The following is a 25,135-nucleotide window of genomic DNA, read 5'->3' as shown; positions in this document are numbered from 1 at the left end:
GATTTTTCCCACCGATGACAAATAGAAGAGTTATTAGTGTTTAAAAAATGTTAAGTTTCTCGCCTGTCAATCACGCCATGAAGGACACGCCCCTTCTGGTGGGAGGGAAAGAGGGACTATAAAACCCAGAAATGTGGGCGTGGCTCAGTCTCTGCAAGATGGACGAGGGAGAGGTCACGACTCGCTGTCGTTAGTAGCCTTGCACCCTGCTTGCAATGATATGAAACTGCAGTTGAATTTGGTGGCCTTGCACCCTGCTTGAAGTGGAATTTCACGGAATAGCCATGAGTCAACTGCCAGCCCACCAGCCATAAGTGAGTGAGCTGCCAGCACAACAGGCTTGAGTGACTGAACCCCCAGCCCAAGAATCCATTTGGCCCACAATGTCCATACTAGCCCTCTGGAAACCAGTCCCTTCAGCCCACAACACCCATACTCCAGAAAGCCTCCCCCTCCCCCCCCTCCACTGGCCACCAATATTGTAATGGGTGGAGAGGTGGAATATTGCGTTGGGGGACCAGCCCTCCCGTGTGATGTTAAGACCCAACGGTTCCTACTTAGTCTAGTACTGTATATACATACATATACATACACATAATATATACATACATATATATAAATATACACACACACACACATATGTACACATAAAAAACAAACAATAATAATGCAATAATAACAATAATAGTCCATGTAGTTCAGAGCTCATTTGGAAGTTGTTGTGTTGTAATCACACATTACCTGAGCTCAGCAGAGGTAATGTTGAATAAATACACCTTGTTTGTGAATAGATGTAAAAAATAGTTTATGAGATAAGGAAAAAAAGTGTGATTTGTGAAGCCAAAGAAAGGAACACAGGTGGAAGGGGACGAGTCGGGGAGTGGGAGAATTGCATTTGGATTAAGGATGGGGCACAGGGAAATGGAGGGGGGAGAGTAGAAGTGGGTGGCGGTTGAATGCAGGTTAGTTGCTTAAAATTGGTGAATTCAATGGTCATACCGTTAGGTTGTAGACTACCCAAGCGGAATATGCAGTGCAGCAGCGAATTGAGGACGCAGCCCAGACCATCACACAAACCAACCTCCCTTCCATGGACACCATTTACACCTCACGCTGCCTCGGCAAGGCCAGCAGCATAATCAAAGACAAGTCGCACCCCAGTCACTCCCTCTTCTCCCCTTTTCCACGGGGCAAAATGTATAGAAGTATGAAAACGCACACCTCCAGATTCAGGGACAGTTTCTTCCCAGTTGTTATCAGGCAACTGAACCATCTTGCTACAACCAGAGAGCAGTCCTGAACTACTCTCTACCTCATTGGTGGACCTCGGACTATCTTTGATCGGACTTTGCTGGCTTTGCCTTGCATTAAATATTATTCCCTTATCATGTATCTGTACACTGCAAATGGCTCAATTGTAATCATGTATTGTATTTTCGCTGTCTGGTTAGCACGCAACAAAAGCTTTTCACTGTCCCTTATGTGCACGTGACAATGAACTAAACTAAACTGAACTGAGTGTGGCCAAATGTGAACTGGAGGAACAGCACCTCATATTTCTGCCAGCTATAATAGGATCCCAATACCTGTCACATTTTCCCCTCCTTATCCCTTTCACTTTCCAATGCAAGCTATTTCACTGTGACTCCCTGGACCGCTCATCCTTCCCCACCCACTTCTCAGCATACCAGGTTCTTTCCATAGGAGGTGCATTACCTATCCCCACACCTCCTCCCTCACCACCATCTGGAAACGTTATTCCTTGGCACGCAGGAGGCTGAGGGGTGATCTTATAGAGATGTGTCAAGATGGGAATAGATAGGGTGAATGCACACTTTTACCCAGAATACAGGAATCGTGAATCAGAGGACATAAGGGTTTCAGGTTCAAGTGTATAAAATTATAAGAGGAATAGATCAAACAGGTGCACAGTCCCTTGCCCAGAATAGGGGAATCGAGGTGCCAGAGGACATTTCGAAGTCACGTGAGTGACTATGTGATGAGCCTGCCAGCCGCATGCACGCCAATACGTCGATGCATGGCGCGGGAATCGGAACTGCTCTGGCAGGTAAGCCAATTTTGTTTTCAGGAATGGGCCGCTGCGGTACAGCGGGCCCGGAGTAGCTGACGGGGCGCAGCCTGTGCAGCTGCCGCCATTGGAGCTCCAAACACGAGCAGGCGGCTGGATTTGGAGGTCGCCGTGGAGGCTCCGTAAGGAGCTGGCGGGATACAAAATTGCGGCTGCCGGCGCGGCCAGGTCAGCGACCACTGTAAAGGATTAGCAGCAGCAGGGATTTTTTTTAAATAGCCGCGGCCAGGACAGCTACCGCCTTGGAAGCTCAGCTGCCGGGCCAGCATTCGCTGTGGGGGTTTCCACAGCACCTAGAATTTAAAAAATAGCTGCTGCCGGCTGAGGTCGGTACAGCATACGCTGTAGAGCAGCGTATAGCGTATGCTCTATTTATACGGCAGCTATAAATAGAGCTGGCGGGTGATAATAGCGGCTGCTGCTCGGTCACGTCTGTGACTATCGTGGCAGAATGGGGCTCCACTGGAGCAGGCAGCTGTTCGGAGCATCTCACGGGCAATGCCTGTACAGATTGATGCTCCGAAAGGGAGTCAGCCAGAGGCCTGAGTAGGCAACACCTGGTTCAGGGTTGCGTTCTATTTCCTCCCCTAAGAAACTCCGTTGAGGCTCCAGAAGGGAGCAAGGAGCTCCTGGCTTAGGAAGCGTTTTGAGCTGTGTCTATCAGACACCTGTGGGAGCAACACCTGATTCAGGGTTGCGTCATAATAATTTCCGCTCAGTAGAGGGGACTGTTGGAGATTCTTTCATAAGGATGTAGAAGAGAAATGGGAAGGATGTAGAAGAGAAATGGAGGACATTTAAAGGGGAAATTTTAAGAGTACAGAATCTTTATGTTCCTGTTCGGTTGAAAGGAAAAATTGGAAAGAGCCTTGGTTTTCAAGGGAAATTGGACATCTTGTTCGGAAAAAGAGGGAGATCTACAATAATTATAGGCAGCATGAAGTAAATGAGGTGCTTGAGGAGTATAAGGATTGTAAAAAGAATCTTAAGAAAGAAATTAGAAAAGCTAAAAGAAGATATGAGGTTGCTTTGGCAAGTAAGGTGAAAGTAAATCCAAAGGGTTTCTACAGCTATATTAATAGCAAAAGGATAACGAGGGATAAAATTGGTCCATTGGAGAGACAGAGTGGACAGCTATCTGCAGAGCCAAAAGAGATGGGGGAGATATTGAACAATTTCTTTTCTTTGGTATTCACCAAGGAGAAGGATATTGAATTATGTGAGGTAAGGGAAACTAGTAGAGTAGCTATGGATACTATGAGTTTCAAAGTAAAAGAAGTACTGACACTTTTGAAAAATATAAAAGTGGATAAGTCTCCAGGTCCTGACAGGATATTCCCTAGGACATTGAGGGAAGTTAGTGTAGAAATAGCCGGGGCTATGACAGAAATATTTCAAATGTCATTAGAAACGGGAATAGTCCCCGAGGATTGGCGTACTGCGCATGTTGTTCCATTGTTTAAAAAGGGTTCTAAGAGTAAACCTAGCAATTATAGACCTGTTAGTTTGACTTCAGTGGTGGGCAAATTAATGGAAAAGATACTTAGAGATAATATATATAAGCATCTGGATAAACAGGGTCTGATTAGGAACAGTCAACATGGATTTGTGCCTGGAAGGTCATGTTTGACTAATCTTCTTGAATTTTTTGAAGAGGTTACTAGGGAAATTGACGAGGGTAAAGCAGTGGATGTTGTCTATATGGACTTTAGTAAGGCCTTTGACAAGGTTCCTCATGGAAGGTTGGTTAAGAAGGTTCAACTGTTGGGTATAAATGCAGGAGTAACAAGATGGATTCAACAGTGGCTGAATGGGAGACGCCAGAGGGTAATGGTGGTTGGCTGTTTGTCGGGTTGGAGGCAGGTGACTAGTGGGGTGCCTCAGGGATCTGTTTTGGGTCCTTTGTTGTTTGTCATGTACATCAATGATCTGGATGAAGGTGTGGTAAATTGGATTAGTAAGTATGCAGATGATACCAAGATTGGGGGTGTTGTGGATAATGAAGAGGATTTCCAAAGTCTACAGAGTGATTTAGGCCATTTGGAAGAATGGGCTGAAAGATGGCAGATGGAGTTTAATGCTGATAAATGTGAGGTGCTACACCTTGGCAGGACAAATCAAAATAGGACGTACATGGTAAATGGTAGGGAATTGAAGAATGCAGTTGAACAGAACGATCTGGGAATAACCGTGCATAGTTCCTTGAAGGTGGAATCTCATATAGATAGGGTGGTAAAGAAAGCTTTTGGTATGCTAGCCTTAATAAATCAGAGCATTGAGTATAGAAGCTGGGATGTAATGTTAAAATTGTACAAGGCATTGGTGAGACCAAATCTGGAGTATGGTGTACAATTTTGGTCGACCAATTATAGGAAGGATGTCAACAAAATAGAGAGAGTACAGAGGAGATTTACTAGAATGTTGCCTGGGTTTCAACAACTAAGTTGCAGAGAAAGGTTGAATAAGTTAGGTCTTTATTCTCTGGAGTGCAGAAGGTTAAGGTGGGACTAGATAGAGGTCTTTAAAATGATGAGAGGGATAGACAGAGTTGATGTGGACAAGCTTTTCCCTTTGAGAATAGGGAAGATTCAAACAAGAGGACATGACTTCAGAATTAAGGGACAGAAGTTTAGGGGTAACATGAGGGGGAACTTCTTTACTCAGAGAGTGGTAGCGGTGTGGAATGAGCTTCCAGTGGAATTGGTGGAGGCAGGTTCGTTGGTATCATTTAAAAATAAATTGGATAGGCATATGGATGAGAAGGGAATGGAGGGTTATGGTATGAGTGCAGGCAGGTGGGACTAAGGGAAAATAATTGTTCGGCACGGACTTGTAGGGCTGAGATGGCCTGTTACCGTGCTGTAATTGTTATATGGTTATATGGTTATAAGTGACTCCAACTATGTGGATATCGATAAAGCAATCGAATCCTTGAACTAATGCGGGATATGCTTCATTTTAATCATGTGAACAAAATATGCTCTGTGCACCGGAGGCATTAACAGGCGGCTCCATCCATATGCCTGTGGCAACACCTGGCTCAGGGTTGCAGTATTCCTCCCACTCTGATGAGGGGAGTATTGTTGAATATTACAGAGGTGACTCCGATTATGGGAATATTAACAGGATATCTGAATCCCATGATTTATCGATGATATGCGGGAGCTACCAGCTCTTGTCACATATTTGCCATCCCTTTGGGGATAGGAGATTCACTGGAGGAAGATCTCTATAGTGCCATAAGTGGGACAGTTAATGATTGGTTATTCTCCCATTGTTGAATAACATCAAGCAAGGTGTCTTTTATATGACTGCTCTAAAGCCTAGACTCATAGTGGTGTGGAATGTTTATCAGTAAGTTATTATGCAGATATTTATCTACTGGTTTCCTCATGAGAGCAGAATCTTTTAAGTTGAAGCAGCTGATTCAGCGCAAAGAACATACCCTTTACTCAATCTCTGGCTCCATCTCTGGGTCATAACTGACATGAGGGTAGCTTGTTATGAGAATGATCTGATAAAGCTAAACGGGCATGGTTGGGTACAAGTTGGAGTTGCATATCTACCAGATTGGAGATTGGGGGTGTTATTATGTATACAGGTACACTGAGTTTGCGGGTATCTATGCGATAAAAGATACTTTCTTCATTGTTAATTAATAGTTTCAAGAGATTGTTGGTGGCTCATTAGCAGCCAATAGAATGGATATTCCCATTTGTCCATCTTCTTGCAACAGCAGGAGGTTTACATAGTGCACTTTCAGAAGTTATAAAATTTTGGTTGAATATGTCTGAATGATTGCAGAAAGAATTCTGTATAGTGTGGCATGAGTTATTGTCTAACTCAAAAGCCAATTGGGACTATGGTCCGATTAAGAGCAATGGCCATGTATGCAATTTAGCATCATGTTGTTAATAACCCATGTCTTTTTACCATTTATGGTTTTATCTGTTTAAGTGTTTCACACACAGATTGGGTTACTGCATGAAACCACATTGCTTTGAAAGCTTCACGTAGTCACTCACGTGACTTCGAAATAAAATAGAAAGATTTAACAAGAACTTACCGTTTGAGGTTTGATCTTTATTTTATGAGAAGTTGAAGTGAGGGAATACGTGCCCTCCACTCCCAACCCTGATTCTCATAAAAGATCATCCGGTAACTCTAGTCTCGTTAGTCTTTCTATAGTTTAAGTTCTTCAACTAGTCTGTGGTTTCATACAGTTGCTCTGAAGATTGACGCGCATGCGGGCTGGCGGGCTCTTTACGTATTCCCTCACTTCAACTTCTCATAAAATAAAGATCAAACCTCAAACGGTAAGTTCTCGTTTAATCTTTCTGTTTTTTCACACAAAATGTTGTGGGTGAATCAAACGAGCTGCCAGAGGAGGTAGTTGAGGCTGGGACAATCGCAACGTTTAAGAAACAGTTAGACAGGTACATGGATAGGACAGGTTTTGAGGGATATGGGGAAAAATGCAGACAGGTGGGACTAGTATAGCTGGGACATGCTGGGATGTGGAGCTGGGACATGTGCACGTTGGGCAAAAGGGCCTGTTCCACGCTGTATGAATCTATGACTAGGACTAGAGGGGCAAGATTTAATAGGAAGCTGAGGGGCAACCTTTTCACACAGAAGGCTGTGAGTGTATGTGAATGAGTTGCCAGGGGACGTAGTTGAGGCAGGTAAAATAACAATATTTAACATATATTTGGACAGGTACATGGAAAAGAATGGTTCAGGGAGGATCCGGGCCAAATGCAGGCAAATGAGACTAGTTTGAGTGGGGTATCTTGGTTGGTATGGGCAAGTTGGGACGAAGGACTTGTTTCCCTGTTGTAAGGTTGGAATGGAGAATCGGTTACCTTTCTCGAGGCTGTCCTTACAAGGCTCAAAGACAGGTAACGTAGGTATGTCAACACATTGTGGGCTTGCCTTCCAGGAGTTTACAAAGGCCTTTGGGACAAAATCAATTAAGTAACTTGACGACCTGTGGAATAAATAATAACATGTTAGCTTACAGAATTAGTTAGGTCCTCTTTCCCCTTACAGTATCTCTAAACTAAACTAAACTAAATGTAGTGTCGTGCATGTTTGCAGAGTCAAGACATATTTGTTAATATTTATTCTTTATTTTGGGGTTTCCAGGCATCAGGGGCAAGGCCAGCGTTGATTGCCTGGACTATTTCAGAGTGGACTACTTTGGGAGGTTTGGAGCCATGTAAAGACCAGACCAGGACAGTGCAGCAGAGAGTCTTCACTCAAGATTTGTGAACCAGATAGGTTTCACAATTCAACAGCAATTTCCTTTTTTATTTACTCCAGCATTTTGTGTCTATCTGAGTTAAAAACCCATTCTTCTCTCCAGAGATGCTGCCTGGCCCGCTGAGTTACTCCAGCATTTTGTGTCTATCATTGATTTAAACCAGCATCTGCAGTTCCTTCATACTTCTTTATTAATGGTCAATTAATTTTTAAAATTTCACTTCATCTTCCATCTGTGCTCATTACCGACCTCGGGACAAAATAATGAATTTAATAATTTCATATACCCAACCTTTAATCCTCTCGTCAGAATCGATCAGATCATTTACCTGTAACCATAACAGCTTTTCTCTCTCCGTTGTTCCTCCCTCAAGCACACACTATTTCTAGTATTCACTTTTCATTCATTTTTTCAGCTGCTGTGTTCTGCATCTAATTTTGTACATTTCTGTCTCTGAGCTCACATTTATCTCTTCAATTGACCTCCTCAGTTTTGATTTATAAACATTCACTCTCTGTGGTTGCTCTAAAGTGCTGGGGTAACTCAGTGGGTCAGGCAGCATCTGTGGAGAACATGGATAGGTGACGTTTCACAGAGTGCTGGGGTAACTCAGCGGGTCAGGCAGTGTCTCTGGAGAACATGGATAGGTGACGTTTCACAGAGTGCTGGAGTAACTCAGCGGGTCAGGCAGCATCTCTGGAGAACATGGATAGGTGACGTTTCACAAAGTGCTGGAGTAACTTAGCGGTTTAGGCAGCATCTCTGGAGAATATGGATAGGTGACATTTCACAGAGTGCTGGAGTAACTCAGCAGGTCAGGCAGCATCTCTGTAGAAGCAACATTTTGCTCAGGACACTTTTTCAGACTATCTGTGTTCTCCAGAGATGTTGATTATTCACAGGTAACATTTAGGACTAATATATCTGGATTACTAGATCAGTACATTAATCACTGCACCACTGTCAATCTCCAAATTTACAAAATAAGTGAATAGCAGCAAAGGTTGGAGGCACTGATGCCCACAACTATAAACAGCAACGTTTGGAGATTACTTACATGAAATCACTCGGGTGATTCCGGTTAAAAGTTCCACAAAGGCCCAGAGTTTCTCCAATGAAAGATGGTTGGATGATTACGTAGACTCTCCCTCCCTTGAAATCGTACTGGATATGGACACCAGTTCCACTCAGAATCTCGATGAACATTGATGTGGCTCGGCGAATAGTCAGGATCGGGACTACAAAATAAAATGAAGAAGTTACAAACACAATTTGGAATCAAGTGGGTTGACCGGTTTTAGGTTAATTGTTGTCATGTTTAGTTTAGATAGACACAAAATGCTGGAGTAACTCAGGGGGACAGGCAGCATCTCTGGAGAACATGGATAGGTGACGTTTCACAGAGTGCTGGAGTAACTCAGTGGGACCGCAGCATCACTGGAGAGATGGAATAGGTGATGTTTCTAGTCGAGACCCTTCTTCAGACTGAGATTCAGGGGAGAGGGAAACACAGAGATAAGGAAGGGTAAGGTGTGAAAATGAGACATCAAAGGGTCCGAGGGTCAAGGATGCTATGGAATAGATTGTTAGCTGGGAGAAGTTGACCACAGAGATAAAATGTAATCAGGGACAAGACAAACTGGTCGAATAACTAGGTAGGGGGAGGAGGGTTTTGGAGGAGGGGTTTGTTTGGTTTAGAGATACAGCATGGAAATAGGCCCTTCAGTCAACTGAGTCTGCACCGACCAACGATCCCAGCATATTTACGCTACCCTACACACATTAGGGATAATTTTAGATTTATACCAAGCCAATTATATTGTAGAAAGCATTTTATCCTGATGCATCACAGCTTGGCTTGGGAAGACTGCAATAAATTGCAGCAAATTGTGGACATAGCCCAGACCATCACACAAACCTCACGCTGCCTCGGCAAGGCCAGCAGCATAATCAAGGAGGAGTCGCACCCTGGCCGCTCCCTCTTCTCCCCTCTCCCATCGGGCAAAAGGTATAGAAGTGTGAAAATGCACGCCTCCAGATTCAGGGACAATTTCTTCAAAGCTGTTATCAGGCAACTGAACCATCCTACCACAACCAGGGAGCAGTGCTGAACTACCATCTACCTCATTGGTGACCCTCAGACTATCTTTGATCGGACTTTATTGACTTTATCTTGCACTAAACGTTATTCCCTTATCATGTATCTTTACACTGTAAATGGCTGGATTGTAATCATGTATTGTCTTTCCGCTGACTGGTTAGCACGCAACAAAAGCTTTTCACTGTACCTCGGTACACGTGACAATAAACTGAACTGTGATACGCAGCTACATGAACTGTACCTCCTCCATTTGGATCTCTTCAGAGGGTTGAGAAAATCCAGGCACTTCTCTCAGCCACTTTCCTAACTCACCTTACAAACAGTATAGGAAGAAAGTCAGGGAACATTTTCACTTCTGGAACTGTATTCCTGCCTTCGATGGGTCCCATTTTACTCATCATACTTTACCGTAAATCCTTGTGGCTTTGCGGTTTCTGGTTGGCAGTCTGTTCTTGTTTAGTTTAGAGAAACAGGCCCTTCGCCCCACCGAGTCCACACTGACCAGCGATCGCCGCTCACTAACACTATCCTACACACACTAGGGACAATTTACATTTATACCAAGCCGATTAACCTACAAACCTGTATGTCTTTGGAGTGTGGGAGGAAACCAAAGGTCTTGGAGAAAACCCACGTGGTCACAGGGGGGGGGGGGAAGTACAAACTCCGTACAGACAGCCCCCGTAGTCGGGATCGAACACGCGCGTCTGGCGCAGAAAGCGCTGTTAGGTAGCAACTCTACCGCTGTGCCACTGTGCCGCCCAGTTTAAATGAGGGCCATCCAAAAGATCACTCAGGCCCCTTGTTAGTGATGCCACAATGCTTCAACAATCATTTTCACTCCGAGAAAGGTTGTTGCAGAGCTACCGAGGGTTAACAGATGTGAATGAAAATCAAAAAGATTTATCTCAGGTGTGTTGGGATTTACCTGTCTCATAGACGTAGGGAAGCCCAATTTCTCTCTGTCCAAGATAGACACGGCCAGTTTTAGTTAGCTTAATTGACATTCCAAACCCCTTGATTGTCAGGATGATGTATTCAATACAGGTACCACTATCATCCTGAGGAAAACAAAATAATAGAATTGTGTAATTCTATTTAAGAGCAGCAACTTTGATCTTCTTTACCTTGCACGAAAGGGTATTCCATTATCATGTATCTGTACACTGGTAATGGGTCGATTGTAATCATGTATTGTCTTTCTGCTGACTGGATAACACGCAACAAAAGCTTTTCACTGTACCTTTACACACGTGATGATAAACTAAACAATAAAACTAAATTGAACAACTGGTTTGTACAGTTTAGTTTAGTTTAGTTTAGTTTAGTTTAGTTTAGTTCAGAGACACAGCACAGAAACAGGCACTTTGGCCCACCGATTTCGCACCGACCAGCGATCCCCGCATATCATCACTACCCTACACACACTAAGAGAATTATACTGAACCAATTAAACTACAAACCTGTACGTCTTTGGAGTGTGGGAGGAAACCGAAGATCTTGGGGAAAACCCACTTCGGTCACAGGAAGAATTTAGTTTGGTTTAGTTTCGAGAAACAGCGCGGAAACAGGCCCTTCAGCCCACCGGGTCCGCGCCGACCAGCAATCCCCGCACATTAATTGTCCCACTAGGAACAATTTTTACATTTACAAAGCCAATTAAACCTAGAAACCTGTACATCTTTGGAGTGTGGAAGGAAACCGAAGATCTCAGAGAAAACCCACGCAGATCACGGGGTTACAAACTCTGCACGGACAGCACCCGTAGCCTCACATCCCCTGAGTCTCTGGTGCTGTGAGGCAGCAACTCTCCCGTTGCACCACCACGCCACCCCGTTGATCAACAGAATTGAATATCCCTTTTCAAGCTTTCCCGACTTTGAGCGGTGGTTTCAGTACCTCCAAACAACCCACCCTATGATTTTTCCTGTTCAACTTCCACTATCAATTAATCTTGGAGAGGTTCAAACTTGAAAGATTTTATCTCATACACTCTACAGTTGTTTAGAAGCTAAACACAAGCCTCTGTTCCACTATGCGAGTTTACTCAAGAGCTCTCCCGAGTTTAAAAAAAAAATCAAACTCGTGGTAAGTTCATCACAAGTATTTTTTTACTCTTGGACATTTTTCACAGTGTTGAAAAAACTTCACGAGTTACCGCATTTCCCGAGTACCTGCCGTTAGCATTATGAGCCGCTACGAGACATCCACGAGCTCCTACGTACCCGCTATGTACATTCTCAGAGTTCGAATCAGGGGAAAACTCGGGAGAACTCTTGAATTACCTCGTACAGTGGGACAGGGCCTTAACTGTAAAACACTTTATACTGACTAAACACTGTCTCAGACAAAAATTGCTGAAGTAAGTCAGCGGGTCAGGCAGCAGCTCTGGAGAACGTGGTAGATGACTTTTTGGGTCGAGACCTATTCTTCAAACTTTCAAACATTTAAGAAGAATTGAAGTGTTTGGAAACTAGGAGATCAGGTAGGTCCAGGCAGACTGAGCGGTGGAAAGGTTCCCAGCCACGACTTGGAGCCTCTCAGTGTAATAAAACTTCTTTGAGAACAGAGTGTTCAAAATAATTGAATTGAATCAATGGAAATCACTAAACAATTGGCAAAAGCTGATCAAGTCAAATCGTTTGATGTAGTGAATGTTCTTAACTCACAGAACACGTTGAAAATTTAACAAATTGTAGTAATGAAGAAAGTTAGGCAGATGTAATGTGTTGCAATTAAGTAATCGTAGGAAGTTAAATACTGAGGCAAGATGCAATCCATCTTCCAACTCTACAGAACGGTAGACACATAAAGCTGGAGTAACTCAATGGTTCAGGCAGAATCTCTGGAGAGAAGGAATGGGCGACGTTTCGGGTCGAGACTCTTCTTCAGACTGAGACTCAGGGGAAATGGAAACGAGAGATATAGGCGGTGATGTAGAGAGATATAGAACAAATGAATGAAAGATATTCTTGTTCCATAATGAAAGATATTCTTGACCCACAAAGGTGGCGTACAGGTGCATAAAGTGATCAGAATAACTCAATGAGGCAAATGGAGACAATGAACAGGGTTGAAGCACAACTGAAAACATTCCTGGGGAAGGGAGGAATCAGGAGATGAATGGAAATGTTGGTGTTGAACATGATATCAAGTGAAACTAATTTCCTCTGCCTGCACATATCTAAAAGCCTCTTAAATGCCACTATCGTATCTGCCTCCATCATCACCCCTGGCAGCGCGTTCCAGGCACCCACCACCTCTATGTAAAAAAACTTGCCCAGCACAACTTTGCCCTTCTGACCTCTAGTCCTTGAACCAGTGAATGGACAAGAGCTATTTTGGAATGCATATCTGAGGAAGGATGTGCTGGCTCTGGATAGGGTCCAGAGGAGGTTTACAAGAATGATCCCAGGAATTAGTGGGTTAACATATGATGAGCATTTGATGGCACTGGGCCTGTACTCGCTGAATTTTGAAGAATGAGGGGGAACCTCAATGAAACATACAGAATAGTGAAAGACTTGGATAGAGTGGATATGGAGAGGATGTTTCCACTAGTGGGAGAGGCTAGGACTAGAGGTCGTAGCCTCAGAATTCAAAGGATGCTCCTATAGGAAGGAGATGAGGTTCAATTTTAGTCAGAGGGTGTTGAATCTGTGGAATTCTGTCACAGAAGGCTGTGGAGTCAATAAATATATTTAAGGCAGAGATAGATAGATTCTTAATTAGTATGGGTGTCAGGGGTTATGAGGAGAAGGCAGGAGAATGGGTTAGGAGGGAGAGCTAGATCAGCCATGATTGAATGGCGGAGTAGACTTGATGGGCCGAATGGCCTAATTCTGCTTTTATCACTTATGACCGTATGAGCTACTTATGTTCCATAAATGCAATTATCTGGACACAAAGTGTTTATCTGCATTTTGCCTCCGCTTTCTGCATAAAACAAGGAATGTAAACCTGTGAAACAGAGATCCATGCAGTAGCCTCTACCTTAGTTCATATCCGACAGAATTTCTTTCACGCTCACGCATCTTACCATTTGGCATGTGTTTGTGCCAATGTAGATAACAAAAGCATTCGTTTTCACTAAGATATGAACACATCCGCCGTAGAAGTAATATCGAGTCCCGTCAAATGTTGTAATATACTGACTCCCAGTGACCGAACAAAAGACTGCAGGAATACAAGCATATGGAGAATAGTTTGTGAAGCAATTATAAAAACAGCAACTGCTGATAAAATGGAATAAAATGATCATTTCTGAAAATACAGAAAACTATTAAAAAAGACAACTGACCTATTGACCGCCATCTGCTCACGAGATCATTTTCTAACCATGTATTTAGTTGACCGGGGAGTTGCGGAGGGAACAGTCTCTGCGGAGAGCGGAAAGGGAAGATGTGGCTGGTGGTGGGATCCCGTTGGAGGTGGCGAAAATGCCGGAGGAATATGTGTTGTAGGGGGGAGGAAAAATACGAAGTTGGTATATCCCTTTTGCACGATTTTCATGATAGAGCTTTTGTTTTTTGGGGGCTTTTTTTCTTTCTTTTCTAGGGTCTATTTCTTAATTATTTTCTCTAACTAATGGGTTTATTTTTTTATTGATCACTCTTTTACACTAACACAACTTTCTCTCACTTTCTCTACTTTCTTTATTTCTATCTTTCCTTAAAGCTTTAAAAATGAAGGGGTACAATAAATGTAATAAGATATATCTGGCTTGTACTATTGTAATTTACTGTACTTCTAATAAATAAAAATATTTTTAAAAAAGGAATATGTGTTGTACGCGACGGCTGATGGGGTGAAATGTGAGGACAAGAGGAACTCTGTCCCTGCTGCGACAGGGGGGAGGGGGAGTAAGAGCGGAGCTGCGGGATATGTAGGAGACCCTAGTGAGAGCCTCATCAATGATGGAAGAGGGGAACCCCCGTTCCCTAAAGAATGAGGACATCTCCAATGTCCTCGTATGGAACACCTCATCTTGGGCGCAGATGCGGCGTAGACGGGGGAATTGGGAGTAGGGGGTAAAGTCTCTACAGGAAGCAGGGTGGGAAGAAGTGTAGTCTAGATAGCCGTGGGAGTCAGTGGGTTTGCAATAAATATCCAATAGCTGGAGACCAAAACTGAACACAATACCTCAAATGCAGCCTCATCGACGTCTTGTATTTTGTAACATAACATCCCCTTCTATGCTCTATACCCCGACTGCTCAGTCTTCTTGACCACCTTATCTACCTGACACATCCACTTTCATGGAGAGATGTACCTAGAGGTGCTCCTAGATCCCTCTGCTTTACAACACTATCCACAGCCCTGCCATTCACTGTGAACATTTGGCCCTGTTCCCAAAATGCAACACCTCACACTTATCTGCATTAAACTCCATCAACCATTCCTCAGCCCACTTGCCCAACATATAAAGTTCTTGCTGTAACTTGTGATAACCATCTTTTCTATCTATAATATCAGTGTCGTCAGCAAACTTACTAATCCTGCCTTTACATATAAACCACAAACAGTAACGTGCCCAGCATCAAACCCTGAGGCACACCACTTCTGGATTATCTTACCATTTAGAAAATAGTCAATGCCTTTATTCCTTCTACTAACTTTATTCTGACTCCACACTTTGCTACACTATATTCCATCTGCCAATTCTCTTCCCTACTCTCACAACCTGTCCTTCTGCAGAGTCCCTGCTTTCTCGACATTACCTGCCCCTCCACCTATTTTTGTATCATGTTCTTAAGTGCCCGGTGGGGGTGAGGTCCACACATGAAATGACAGGCATTGCTCTGGAAGGCTAATTAGCTGCTACGATCGCCTCTGCTGTCTGAGAGCTCCGTTCCTTTGGTAGGGCAGGAAGAAGAGGTGGAGTGGAATTACAGCATACTCTGTAGATAGACACAAAATGCTGGAATAACTCAGTGGGACAGGCAGCATCTCTGGATAGAACGAGTGGGTGAAGTTTCGGGTCGAGACCGTTCTTCAGATTTTTTTCAGGGTCTGACGAAGGATCTCGACCCAAAACGTCACCCACTGAATCTGAAGAAGGGTCGCAACCCAAAACATCACCCATCCCTTCTCTCCAGAGATGCTACCTGTCCTGCTGAGTTACTCCAGCATTTGGTGTCTATCTTCGGTGTAAACAGCATCTGTGGTCCCTTCCTACACATACAGCATACCCTGGCCAGATCCTAATTTCAAGAGACCAACCACATGATAATTTTCCTCTTTCTATTCTTTCTCAAGGGTTTTAAATGATCTCCAAAGATCCATAGAATTTAATCAATTTCCTCTTATGTTTTTAATCTGTTCACTGTTTAAGGATAAAGGGGAAATCTTTTAGGACTGAGATGAGAAAAACATTTTTTACACAGAGAGTGGTGAATCTCTGGAATTCTCTGCCACAGAAGGTAGTTGAGGCCAGTTCATTGGCTATATTTAAGAGGGAGTTAGATGTGGCCCTTGTGGCTAAAGGGATCAGGGGGTATGGAGATAAAGCAGGTACAGGATACTGAATTGGATGATCAGCCATGATCATATTGAATGGCGGTGCAGGCTCGAATGGCCTACTCCTGCACCTATTTTCTATGTTTCTATGTTTCTATAATGCAATAAATAATAGCAAGAGTGTGCCTAAAGTACATAACTTACCTGGACAGTCCAAGTCACTGCAATCCATCTGCCCTCCGTGGCAATTGCTACAAAACACAAATTAAATGTTTTAAATCAGCACCGAAGAACAAATAGAGTAGAGATAATGTTTAAAAACTTTTTGACGATTTTCTTTGCATTTTTTATTCTTTTTCCCTTATCGCTCACCCTTAACTATGGTAACATGCCACAATACACATCCTAAGGCCACAGGCTCAGCCTTCCAATCCAGCAGCACACTTGCTGGTCAGATGCAGAAACATAGACCTCAGTGACTTTGATGATATTAATACAATTTATTGTCAATGTAAATACATACAACAACATTTCAACCCACAATTTTCTAACTGCACATTCTCAGAATAGTGACACAAAATGCTGGAGTAACTCAGCGGGACAGGCAGCATCTCTGGAGAGAAGGAATGGGTGATGTTTTGGGTCAAGACCCTTCTTCAGACAGATGTCAGGGGAGAGGGAGATACAAAGATAAGGAAGTGTAAGGTGTGAAACCACGACAAAGTGGATGGAGATCAAGGAAAATGTGGAATAGATCATTGTTAGCTGGGAGAGGGTAACAACAAAGCAAACAGAGATAAAATGCACTCGGACTTTTTTCTTTGGGGAACAGGACGACGAGGGTTGATCTTATAGAGGGGCAAGATAGTGTTTCCTCAGGATAGAGGATTCATTGTCTGTCCACTGACTGGATAATATGCAACAAATGCTTTTCACTGTGATGATAAACTAAACTGAACTGAACTGAAGATTGAGAGGGCATAGTTTCAGGTGAGAGGGGAAAGATTTAATGGGAACCTGAGGGGCAGCTTTTTCACACAAAGGGTGGTGGGTGTATGGAACGGGCTGCCAGAAGAGGTAGTTGAGGCAGGCACTACAACAATATTTAAAGAACTGAAGGTACATAGATGGGCATACCTTCACAGAGAGGGGGCAGTGAGAGAGGAGGTTGCTAAACTGTCTTTGGAGAGGAATGGTTTAGAGGGCTATGAGCCAAATTCAGGCACATAGGACTAGCTTGGTTGGGGCATGAAGGTTGGCATGGACAATTTGGGCCAAAGGGTCCGTTTCCACACTGTATGATTCTAAAAGGCAGTTATGATGTAAATAAATCCTGATGTCAGTCCCAAACTGTTTATCTCCACCCACAATCAACTCCCACTCCACATATGAAGCACAGGACCCTCTGATTTACAACTCTGGTGCCCCTGGAGCCCAGCACAATCTATGGGCGTACTATTCATTGGACCATTCCTTAAAATTTTCATAGAATAATTAACAATGTGGCATAAGAAATTGCAGAAGATGGGATTTTAAACAAAACACAAAGTGCTGGAGGAACTCAGTGGACCAAGCAGCATCATGGACAGGTGACATTTTGAGTTGGGTAACTCTTCTTTAGACTGATGGGGGAGTGGGAAGAAATCTGTAAAACAGAAGTGGGGGCAGTGTAGGAAGGAACTGCAGATGCTGGATTAAACCGAAAGATAGACACAAAATGCTGGAGAAACTCAGCGGGATAGGCAGCATCTCTGGAGTGACGTTTCAGGTCGAGACCCTTCTTCACACTGTGTGAGGGGAGAGGTGGACAGGTGGATACAGGTGAGGGGAGGTGATGGAGGCGGGTGGAGTCTGACAAATGACAGGAGTGAAAAGGAGAAACAACGTGTCAAGGAAGAACGAAGAGGAATAGCGAAATGTAAAGCAGGAAGCAGGTCAATGGGTGGAAGGAGATGGAGGTCGGGGAAAGAGGGGGAGATAACTAAGAAATGTGGGAGTCAGGATGGAAAAGGGGTTTACTGAGGGGGAAAGAGGCAGGGTGACTATGAGGGGGTTGGAGTCGGCAGGAGAGATGGGATGGGGAAAGATGGGGGTTATTGGGTGAAATTGGAGAAATCTCAGTTCATACAGTCTTTCCAACATAATTACTGCTGGCTTACCATTTTAGACAAAACAACTGCATGTTCATTCCACTCTGAAACACTTGTCCATTATATGTGCACGGGCAGTTGCGAGGTTGGATGCATGTCCCATGATAAGAAACATAACCTGAACACAAATAATCATAATGAATTATTCGTCCAAAAATACCATCTGACCCAGCAGCTAATGGTGCACAACACATTGGTTCGTCAGTGATTAATGAGCCTGTCCCACATAGGCAATTTTTTCGGCGACTGTCATAGTCATAGCAGGTCAATGAAAAATCGGCGACTGGATCCACCAACAACAAGGTCTACGACAATGTCTACAACAACTTACCACCTGGTCGACGTCCAGCAACGGCAAGCTACCGACAAACGGCGACCCATTAGGACGTCCACCTACGACCACACCTACGACAACCTATGTCCACCCGCGACAAGCTACGACAAGGTAAGACAATTCAGTCGCCTGTCGCCGGTTGACGTAGGTTGACGTTGTTAGTCGCTGAAGTCAACACCGGCGACAACCTACGTCATCCTGGTGACAACCTACGACAGCACCTACGTCGGGAGAAGTCAAGCTACGCTCATTGGCGTCAAGCCAACCGTCACCGACTCTAGGCAAAAAGTTTTAAACTTTTCACAATCCAGCGGCGACCAGAAAAATGCTACGATTCTTTGGGCGACTGAGGAGATTACTCATGACCATACAGGCGACCATGTGGTGACAGCCTAGTCGCCTGTAGTCGCCAAAAAAAATTGCCTAAATGGGACAGAGGCATAACTCTAGCTGAAGTAGAGTTACACGGCACAGAAACAGACCCTTTGTCTAAGTTGCCCAAGACATATCTACCTGACCTCATCACATCTGACTACAGGTATATTTGGCTCATAGCCTTCTAAAATGATTCTATTCATGTACCTGTTCAAATATCTTGTAAACATTGTAATCGTACCCACCTTTAGAGTTTCTTCTGTTGGTTTGTTCCACACCCCACTGCAATCTGTGAAAAAGAATTGCCCCTCAGATTTAAATCTCCCCCCCCTCTTAAAATTATGCCCTTATCCTCTAGCCTTAGACTCTCCAACACCAGAAAAAAACAGGTGACCATTCACCTAAACTACACCACTCATGATTTTTCATCTTCTATAGGGTCATCCCTCCATCTTCTGTGCTGCAGGGAAAAAAAGATCAGTCCAGCCTCTGCTTATAACATAAGCCCTTCAGTCCCAGAAACAGTGGGTGGCATGGTGGCGTAGCAATAGAGTTGCTGCCTTACAGTGCCAGAGACCCGGGTTCGATCCTGACTACGAGTGCTGCCTTTTTTTATTTTTTTATTATTTCTATTAGAAGCAATTGTACAAGAATAAAACATTCGGCATGTAAAATTATACAGTTATTGTACAGCTTCAATTTTGACCTTTTAATCTGAAAATTAGAGAAAACAAGAGAGAAAGAACAAGAGTGCTGTCTGGACGGAGTTTGCACGTTCTCCCCGTGGCCTGCATGGGTTTTCTCCGAGATCTTCGGTTTCCTCCCACACTCCAAAGACGTACAAGTTTGAAGGTTAATTGGCTTGGTGAAAGTGTAAATTGTCCCTGGTCTGTAGGATAGTGTTAGTGTGCGGGGATCGCTCGTCGTTGCGGACTCGGTGGGCAGAAGGGCCTGTTTTCACGCTGTATCTCTAAACTAAATTGAACTAAAACATTCACGTGGATCTTTTTGCACTAATTTGGGCCAAACGACAACCTTCTTACACTGTACCTGAGTGACCAAAATTGAACTCAGTACTCCTGGCATAGTCTTACAATGCCCTAACTCCTCTACTCAATGCTCTGACAGATGACAAACCTTTGTTTGAGCAAAACTGAAGAATATATTTAGCCCAGTTCTCCAAAAACACCAACTCATATTTAGACCTAATGAATTATTGAGACCTTCACTTTTTATAGAAGTGTGAAAACGCACACCTCCAGATTCAGGGAACAATTTGTTCCCAACTGTTACCAGACAACTGAACCATCCTACCAACACTAAAGAACAGTCCTGAACTACTATCAACCTCAATGGTGCTTGTCGGAACTATCCTTGAGCAGACGTTACTGGCTTTGTCTTGCACTAAACGTTATTCCCTTATCCTTCCCTGGTGGTGTAGCGGTTAGGATTCGGCGCTCTCACCGCCGCGGCCCGGGTTCGATTCCCGGTCAGGGAACGACAGCTTTTTGGGGAGAAGGCAGGCACGGATTATTGATTGGGGACGATCAGCCATGATCACAATGAATGGCTCGAAGGGCCGAATGGCCTCCTCCTGCACCTATTTTCTAGGTTTCTATGCATCTGTACACTGTGAATGGCTCGCTTGTAATAATTTATTGTCTTTCTGCCGACCGATTGGCAAGGAACAAATGCTTCTCACTGTACCTCGGTACATGTGACGGTAAACTAAAATGAAACAGAAAGAAATGTTTAACAAGATTACATTCTGTATTTTACTATCATCATATGTTGTCTTACCTTCAGGACAGATACATCCCATCAGACCTGGCCCCTTGCACTGAACATTGTTCCAGTAATTTTGACAAGTATTGGGACAGATACTGGCATTGGTACTAAAATAGTACGTGGGACGACATTCTAAGGAACAAAGAGAGAGACAAGAATGATTTAAAATTTAATATTATTCTTCCCGCGAGTATGTGAAAGATAATTAGGCAGTCAAACATTGTAAATATCACAAAGTAAAAGAGTTCCTCATCACCTCTTGCCTCCATTCTTCTGTATCCACCTGTCACTTGCCAGTTTTGCCCCACCCCCACCTCTCTCTTTCTCCCCCCTACTCCATCAGTCTGAAGAAGGGTCCCAACCCAAAACATCATCCGTCCATTCCCTCCACAGATGCTGCCTGACCTGCTGAGTTCCTCCAGCACCGTGCTTTGCAGAAGATTCCAGCATTTGCTGCTTCTTGTGTCTCCATCAGTGTGTTCAGCTCATGCTCTTGCAGAAACCTGCAGCTAACTTCACTGGGTAGGAAGGAACTGGTTTCAACCGAAGACGGACAACAAAATGCTGGAGTAACTCAGTGTGACAGGCAGCATCTCCGGATTGAAGGAATGGTTCATGATTCAGGTCGAGACCCTTCTTCAGTCAGCAGTTGGTGCCTGACAGCCCCAGGGATTCATGTTCAATGCTGACCTTAGGTGCCACCTGCCCGAGACCGCAAGAAATTGGCAGAGCTGTGGATCACACAAACCAGTCTTCTCCCGTGTCTCACCCATTGTCTCCAGATCTACACTGCCTCATGAAGCAGCCAACATAATCAAGGTAGTGTGTACCTTCGATATTCCAGCATCTGCAGTTCCCTTTTGAACAACATAATCAAGGTCGCAGATCATGTCTTCTTCTCCTCTCTCTAATCAGGTAGATACATAAGCGTGAAGGCATGTACCATCAGATTCAAGAAAAACTACATCCCCGCTGTTATCAGAGCACTGAACGAACCTCCCATAATCTAAACATAAAGTCCTGATGTTTCAAGTTACCTCTTTGTAGCCCTAGTCTTTTCTTTTATCTGAACTTTTTCTGTCATTTTAATGGCATATTCTCAACACTCCATTTAATTTTGCATTCTGTAACTACCTGTTGTATTTACGTATGGTTTGAATGCTCAATACGTGCTTTGATTTGCCCAGACAGCAGGCAAAATGAAGCTATTCACTGAGTCCCAGTACAGGTGACAATAATAAACGAATACTAAAATTAACCATCCGATGTGAAAAATCAATTCTCCTAATTTCGTCCATCATTGTCCCACAGTGAGTTTGAACTTATGTCCATGCAACCAACTCAATGGTCAGTGGCGAAAGACTTGTCCAAGTCATAGAGTCATAGAGTGATACAGTGTGGAAGCAGGCCCAACTTGCCCACACCGGCCAACATGCCAAAATTTAATTGAAACTTGAGGGGCAACTTTGTCACACAGGGGGGGCTGAGTAAATGAAACGAGCTGCCAGAGGAGGTAAAGACACAAGGAACTGCAGATGCCAGAATCTGAGCAAAACACAATGTGCTGGAATAACTCAGTAGGTCGGGCAGCATCTATTGCCAGAGGAGGTTGTTGAGGCAGGTACAATAACAACCTTTAAATGACATTTGGACAGATACGTGGATAGAGTCACAGAGACACAGAGACACAGAGTGATGCAGCGTGGAAACAGACCCTTCAGCCCAACTTGCCCACATCGGCCAACATGTCCCGTCTAGACTAGTCCCACCTACCCGCATTTGGTCCATATACCATCAAACCTATCCTACCCATGTACATCTCTAACTGTTTCTTAAACCTTGGGATAGTCACAGCCTCAACTACCTCCTCTGGCAGCTTGTTCCAGACACCTACCACCCTTTGTGTGAAAAAGTTACCCCTCTTTTCCCCTTCACCTTAACCCTAAAGGGCCTGTCCCACTTTCACGACCTAATTCACGACCTTTTTTCCTCGTGGACATTTTTCATCAGGCTAGAAAAATGCCCCGACCTACTTGATGCCACAAGTACCTACGACTCGCATCACGACCTACCTAAGACCTACCTACGACCTCCTATGACCTCGTGACGACCATGCTGCGAGTATGAGTCAAGGGTAAACTCGGCAGAGGTCATGAATTAGGTCGTGAAAGTGGGACAGGCCCTTTATGTCCACTAGTCCTCAATTCTGGGCAAGAGACTCCATGTATTTCTCTAATGAATGGACGGAGTTGTAGTTACCTGGCACACAGCTATTTACTTCTTTCAATCGATAGTCTTCAGCTGCACCATTTGAACATTGCTTCAGCAACATTAAACGTGATGGACAGATTTCATTACCCCTATAACAAATCAAAAATATTAATACAAGTAGGTCTTTTGAAAATTGACACAAAAAGCTGGAGTAAAACTGCGGGACAGGCAGCATCTCTGGAAAGAAGGAATGGGTGACGTTTCGGGTTCAGACCCTTCAGTCTCGACCGGAAACGTCACCCATTCCTTCTCTCCAGAGATGCTGCCTGTCCCGCTGAGTTACTCCAGCATTTTGTGTTTATCTTCGGTTTAAACCAGTATCTGCAGTTCCTTCTTAGACATAGATCTTTTGAAGCATGTTATATATCCAGAGCTTATTGTATTAGCTTACTATCTTAATGACCATTTCAAGATTTAAGAGAGTTTATTGTGTCCCAGATAGGACAATGAAATTTTACCATTTTACTATAACAAGTATATTAAGGGCAAAGAGTGGCTAGGAAGAGACACTATACCCCTTAAAAATTAACAAGATAATCCTCAGAAGATGGGCAAGGCTTTAAATGAATATTCCTCATCTGTATTTACCATGGCGAAAGACATAGATGCCAGGAAATTTGGGAAGTTAACAGTGATAACTTGAAGAGAGTCCAAATTACAGAAGAGGAGGTATTGGAGGGCTTCTAACACATAAATGGGGTAGCAAAGGTTTGGAGAGATGTGGGACTAGCTTAGATGAGGTATCTTGGTCGGCATTGACTGTTTCCATGCTGTATGACTCTATGACCTGATCAACTGTAGCAAGGACATTGTGGGAAAATACTAGGGAACCAAATTGCAGGGTGTCTGACCGAGATATTTGTATCATCAACAGCCACAAATGAGGTGTCAGAAGATTGGATGCTGGTTAATGGTGTGCCTCTATTAGAGAATGTCTCCCAGTTTCTCTCACAACAAAATTATGGGCGGCATGGTGGCGTAGCGGTTGAGCTCCTACCTTACAGCGCCAGAGACCCGGTTCAATCCTGACTACATGTAGTTGACTGTACGGAGTTTGTACGTTCTCCCTGTGACCTGTGTGGGTTTTCTCTGAGATCTTCGGTTTCCTCCCACACTCCAAAGATGTACAGGTTTGTAGGTTAATAGGCTTGATATAAATGTATAAATGTAAAATTGTCCCTGATGGGTGTAGGATAGTGTTAGTATGTGGGGATCGCTGGTCGGTGCGGACTCGGTGGGCTGAAGGGCCTGTTTCCGCACTCTATCACTAAACTAACCTAAACTAAACTAGGTGGAGATTGATAGGTTCTTGACTAGTGAGGGTGTTAAATGTTATGAGGAGAATCATGATAACAGGGTTGAGAGGGAAAAATAAATCAGCATGATTGAATGGTGGGGTAGTCCTCAATGGACTGAATGGTCTAATTCTGCTTCTATGTCATCTGTTCATATGAAGATGAATATGGGCAGCACGGTACATTGTCTGCATGTATAGGAGGGAACTACAGATGCTGGTTTACATTGAAGATAGACACAGAATGCTGGAGTAACTCAGCGCGACGGGCAGCATCTCTGGATAGAAGGAATGGACGACGCTTCATGTCGAGACCCTTTAGACTGAGTCTACATGTACTTTAACATGGAATCTTACAAGGTACCACATGGTTGGTTTGTCTGGAAGATTAAATCACGAGGTCCAGGGCAATCTAGCCAATTGAATACAAAATTGCCTCGATGGTAGGAATCAGAGGCTGGTGGTAGAGATTTGTTTTTCAGACCAGGGGCCTGTAATAAATGGTGTGCCACTGTAACTGGAGCACGGTCCACTGTTTTCATTATTTATATTAGTGATTTGGATATGAATGAAGGAATGGGTGACATTTCGGGTCGAGACCCTTCTTCAGGCTGAACAAGATGATGTCTGAAGAAGGGTCTCGACCCAAAACGTCACCCATTCTTTCTCTCCACAGATGCTGCCTGTCCCGCTGAGTTACTCCAGCATTTTGTGTCTATCGTCGATTTGAACCAGCATCCGCAATTCCTTCCTGCACAAGCATGATGGGAAAATGGCCAACGTAGAATATAAAGTAATAAATAGATGTGTCAATGTATTTAGCTTTCACAGCACAGCTTAATTAAAATAGCTAAAATTAACGCACTCGGCTGAAAAGCAGGCTTCCTTGTCTATTGAGAGAGGATATCCATTTGCAGCTCTGTCTAGGTTCTTATCCGTGGCAACCATGAGATCACAGCTGCTCTTTGTCACTGTGTTTAACTGGAAAGTCTCTTGAAAGTTAACACC

General features: G+C 43.8%; 1 long non-coding RNA gene and 1 other non-coding gene across 2 annotated transcripts; one reads left to right on the top strand and one right to left on the bottom strand.

Moving 5' to 3' along the window:
- Positions 1-13,534: 13,534 nt before the first annotated feature.
- Positions 13,535-18,121, bottom strand: LOC116970713. The gene is made up of 3 exons (XR_004411281.1): positions 18,075-18,121; positions 16,120-16,166; positions 13,535-13,632 (listed from the first exon to the last, which is right to left on the bottom strand). It is a non-coding gene; the product is annotated as an uncharacterized LOC116970713 (long non-coding RNA).
- Positions 18,122-20,200: 2,079 nt separating this feature from the next.
- On the top strand, positions 20,201-20,272 carry trnae-cuc. Its single transcript has one exon. It is a non-coding gene; the product is annotated as a tRNA-Glu (tRNA).
- The last annotated feature ends 4,863 nt before the right edge of the window (positions 20,273-25,135 follow it).

This window comes from Amblyraja radiata, chromosome 3, assembly GCF_010909765.2.
Source record: "Amblyraja radiata isolate CabotCenter1 chromosome 3, sAmbRad1.1.pri, whole genome shotgun sequence".
NCBI lineage: Eukaryota > Metazoa > Chordata > Chondrichthyes > Rajiformes > Rajidae > Amblyraja > Amblyraja radiata.
This window is presented reverse-complemented; position numbering and strand designations above follow the sequence as displayed.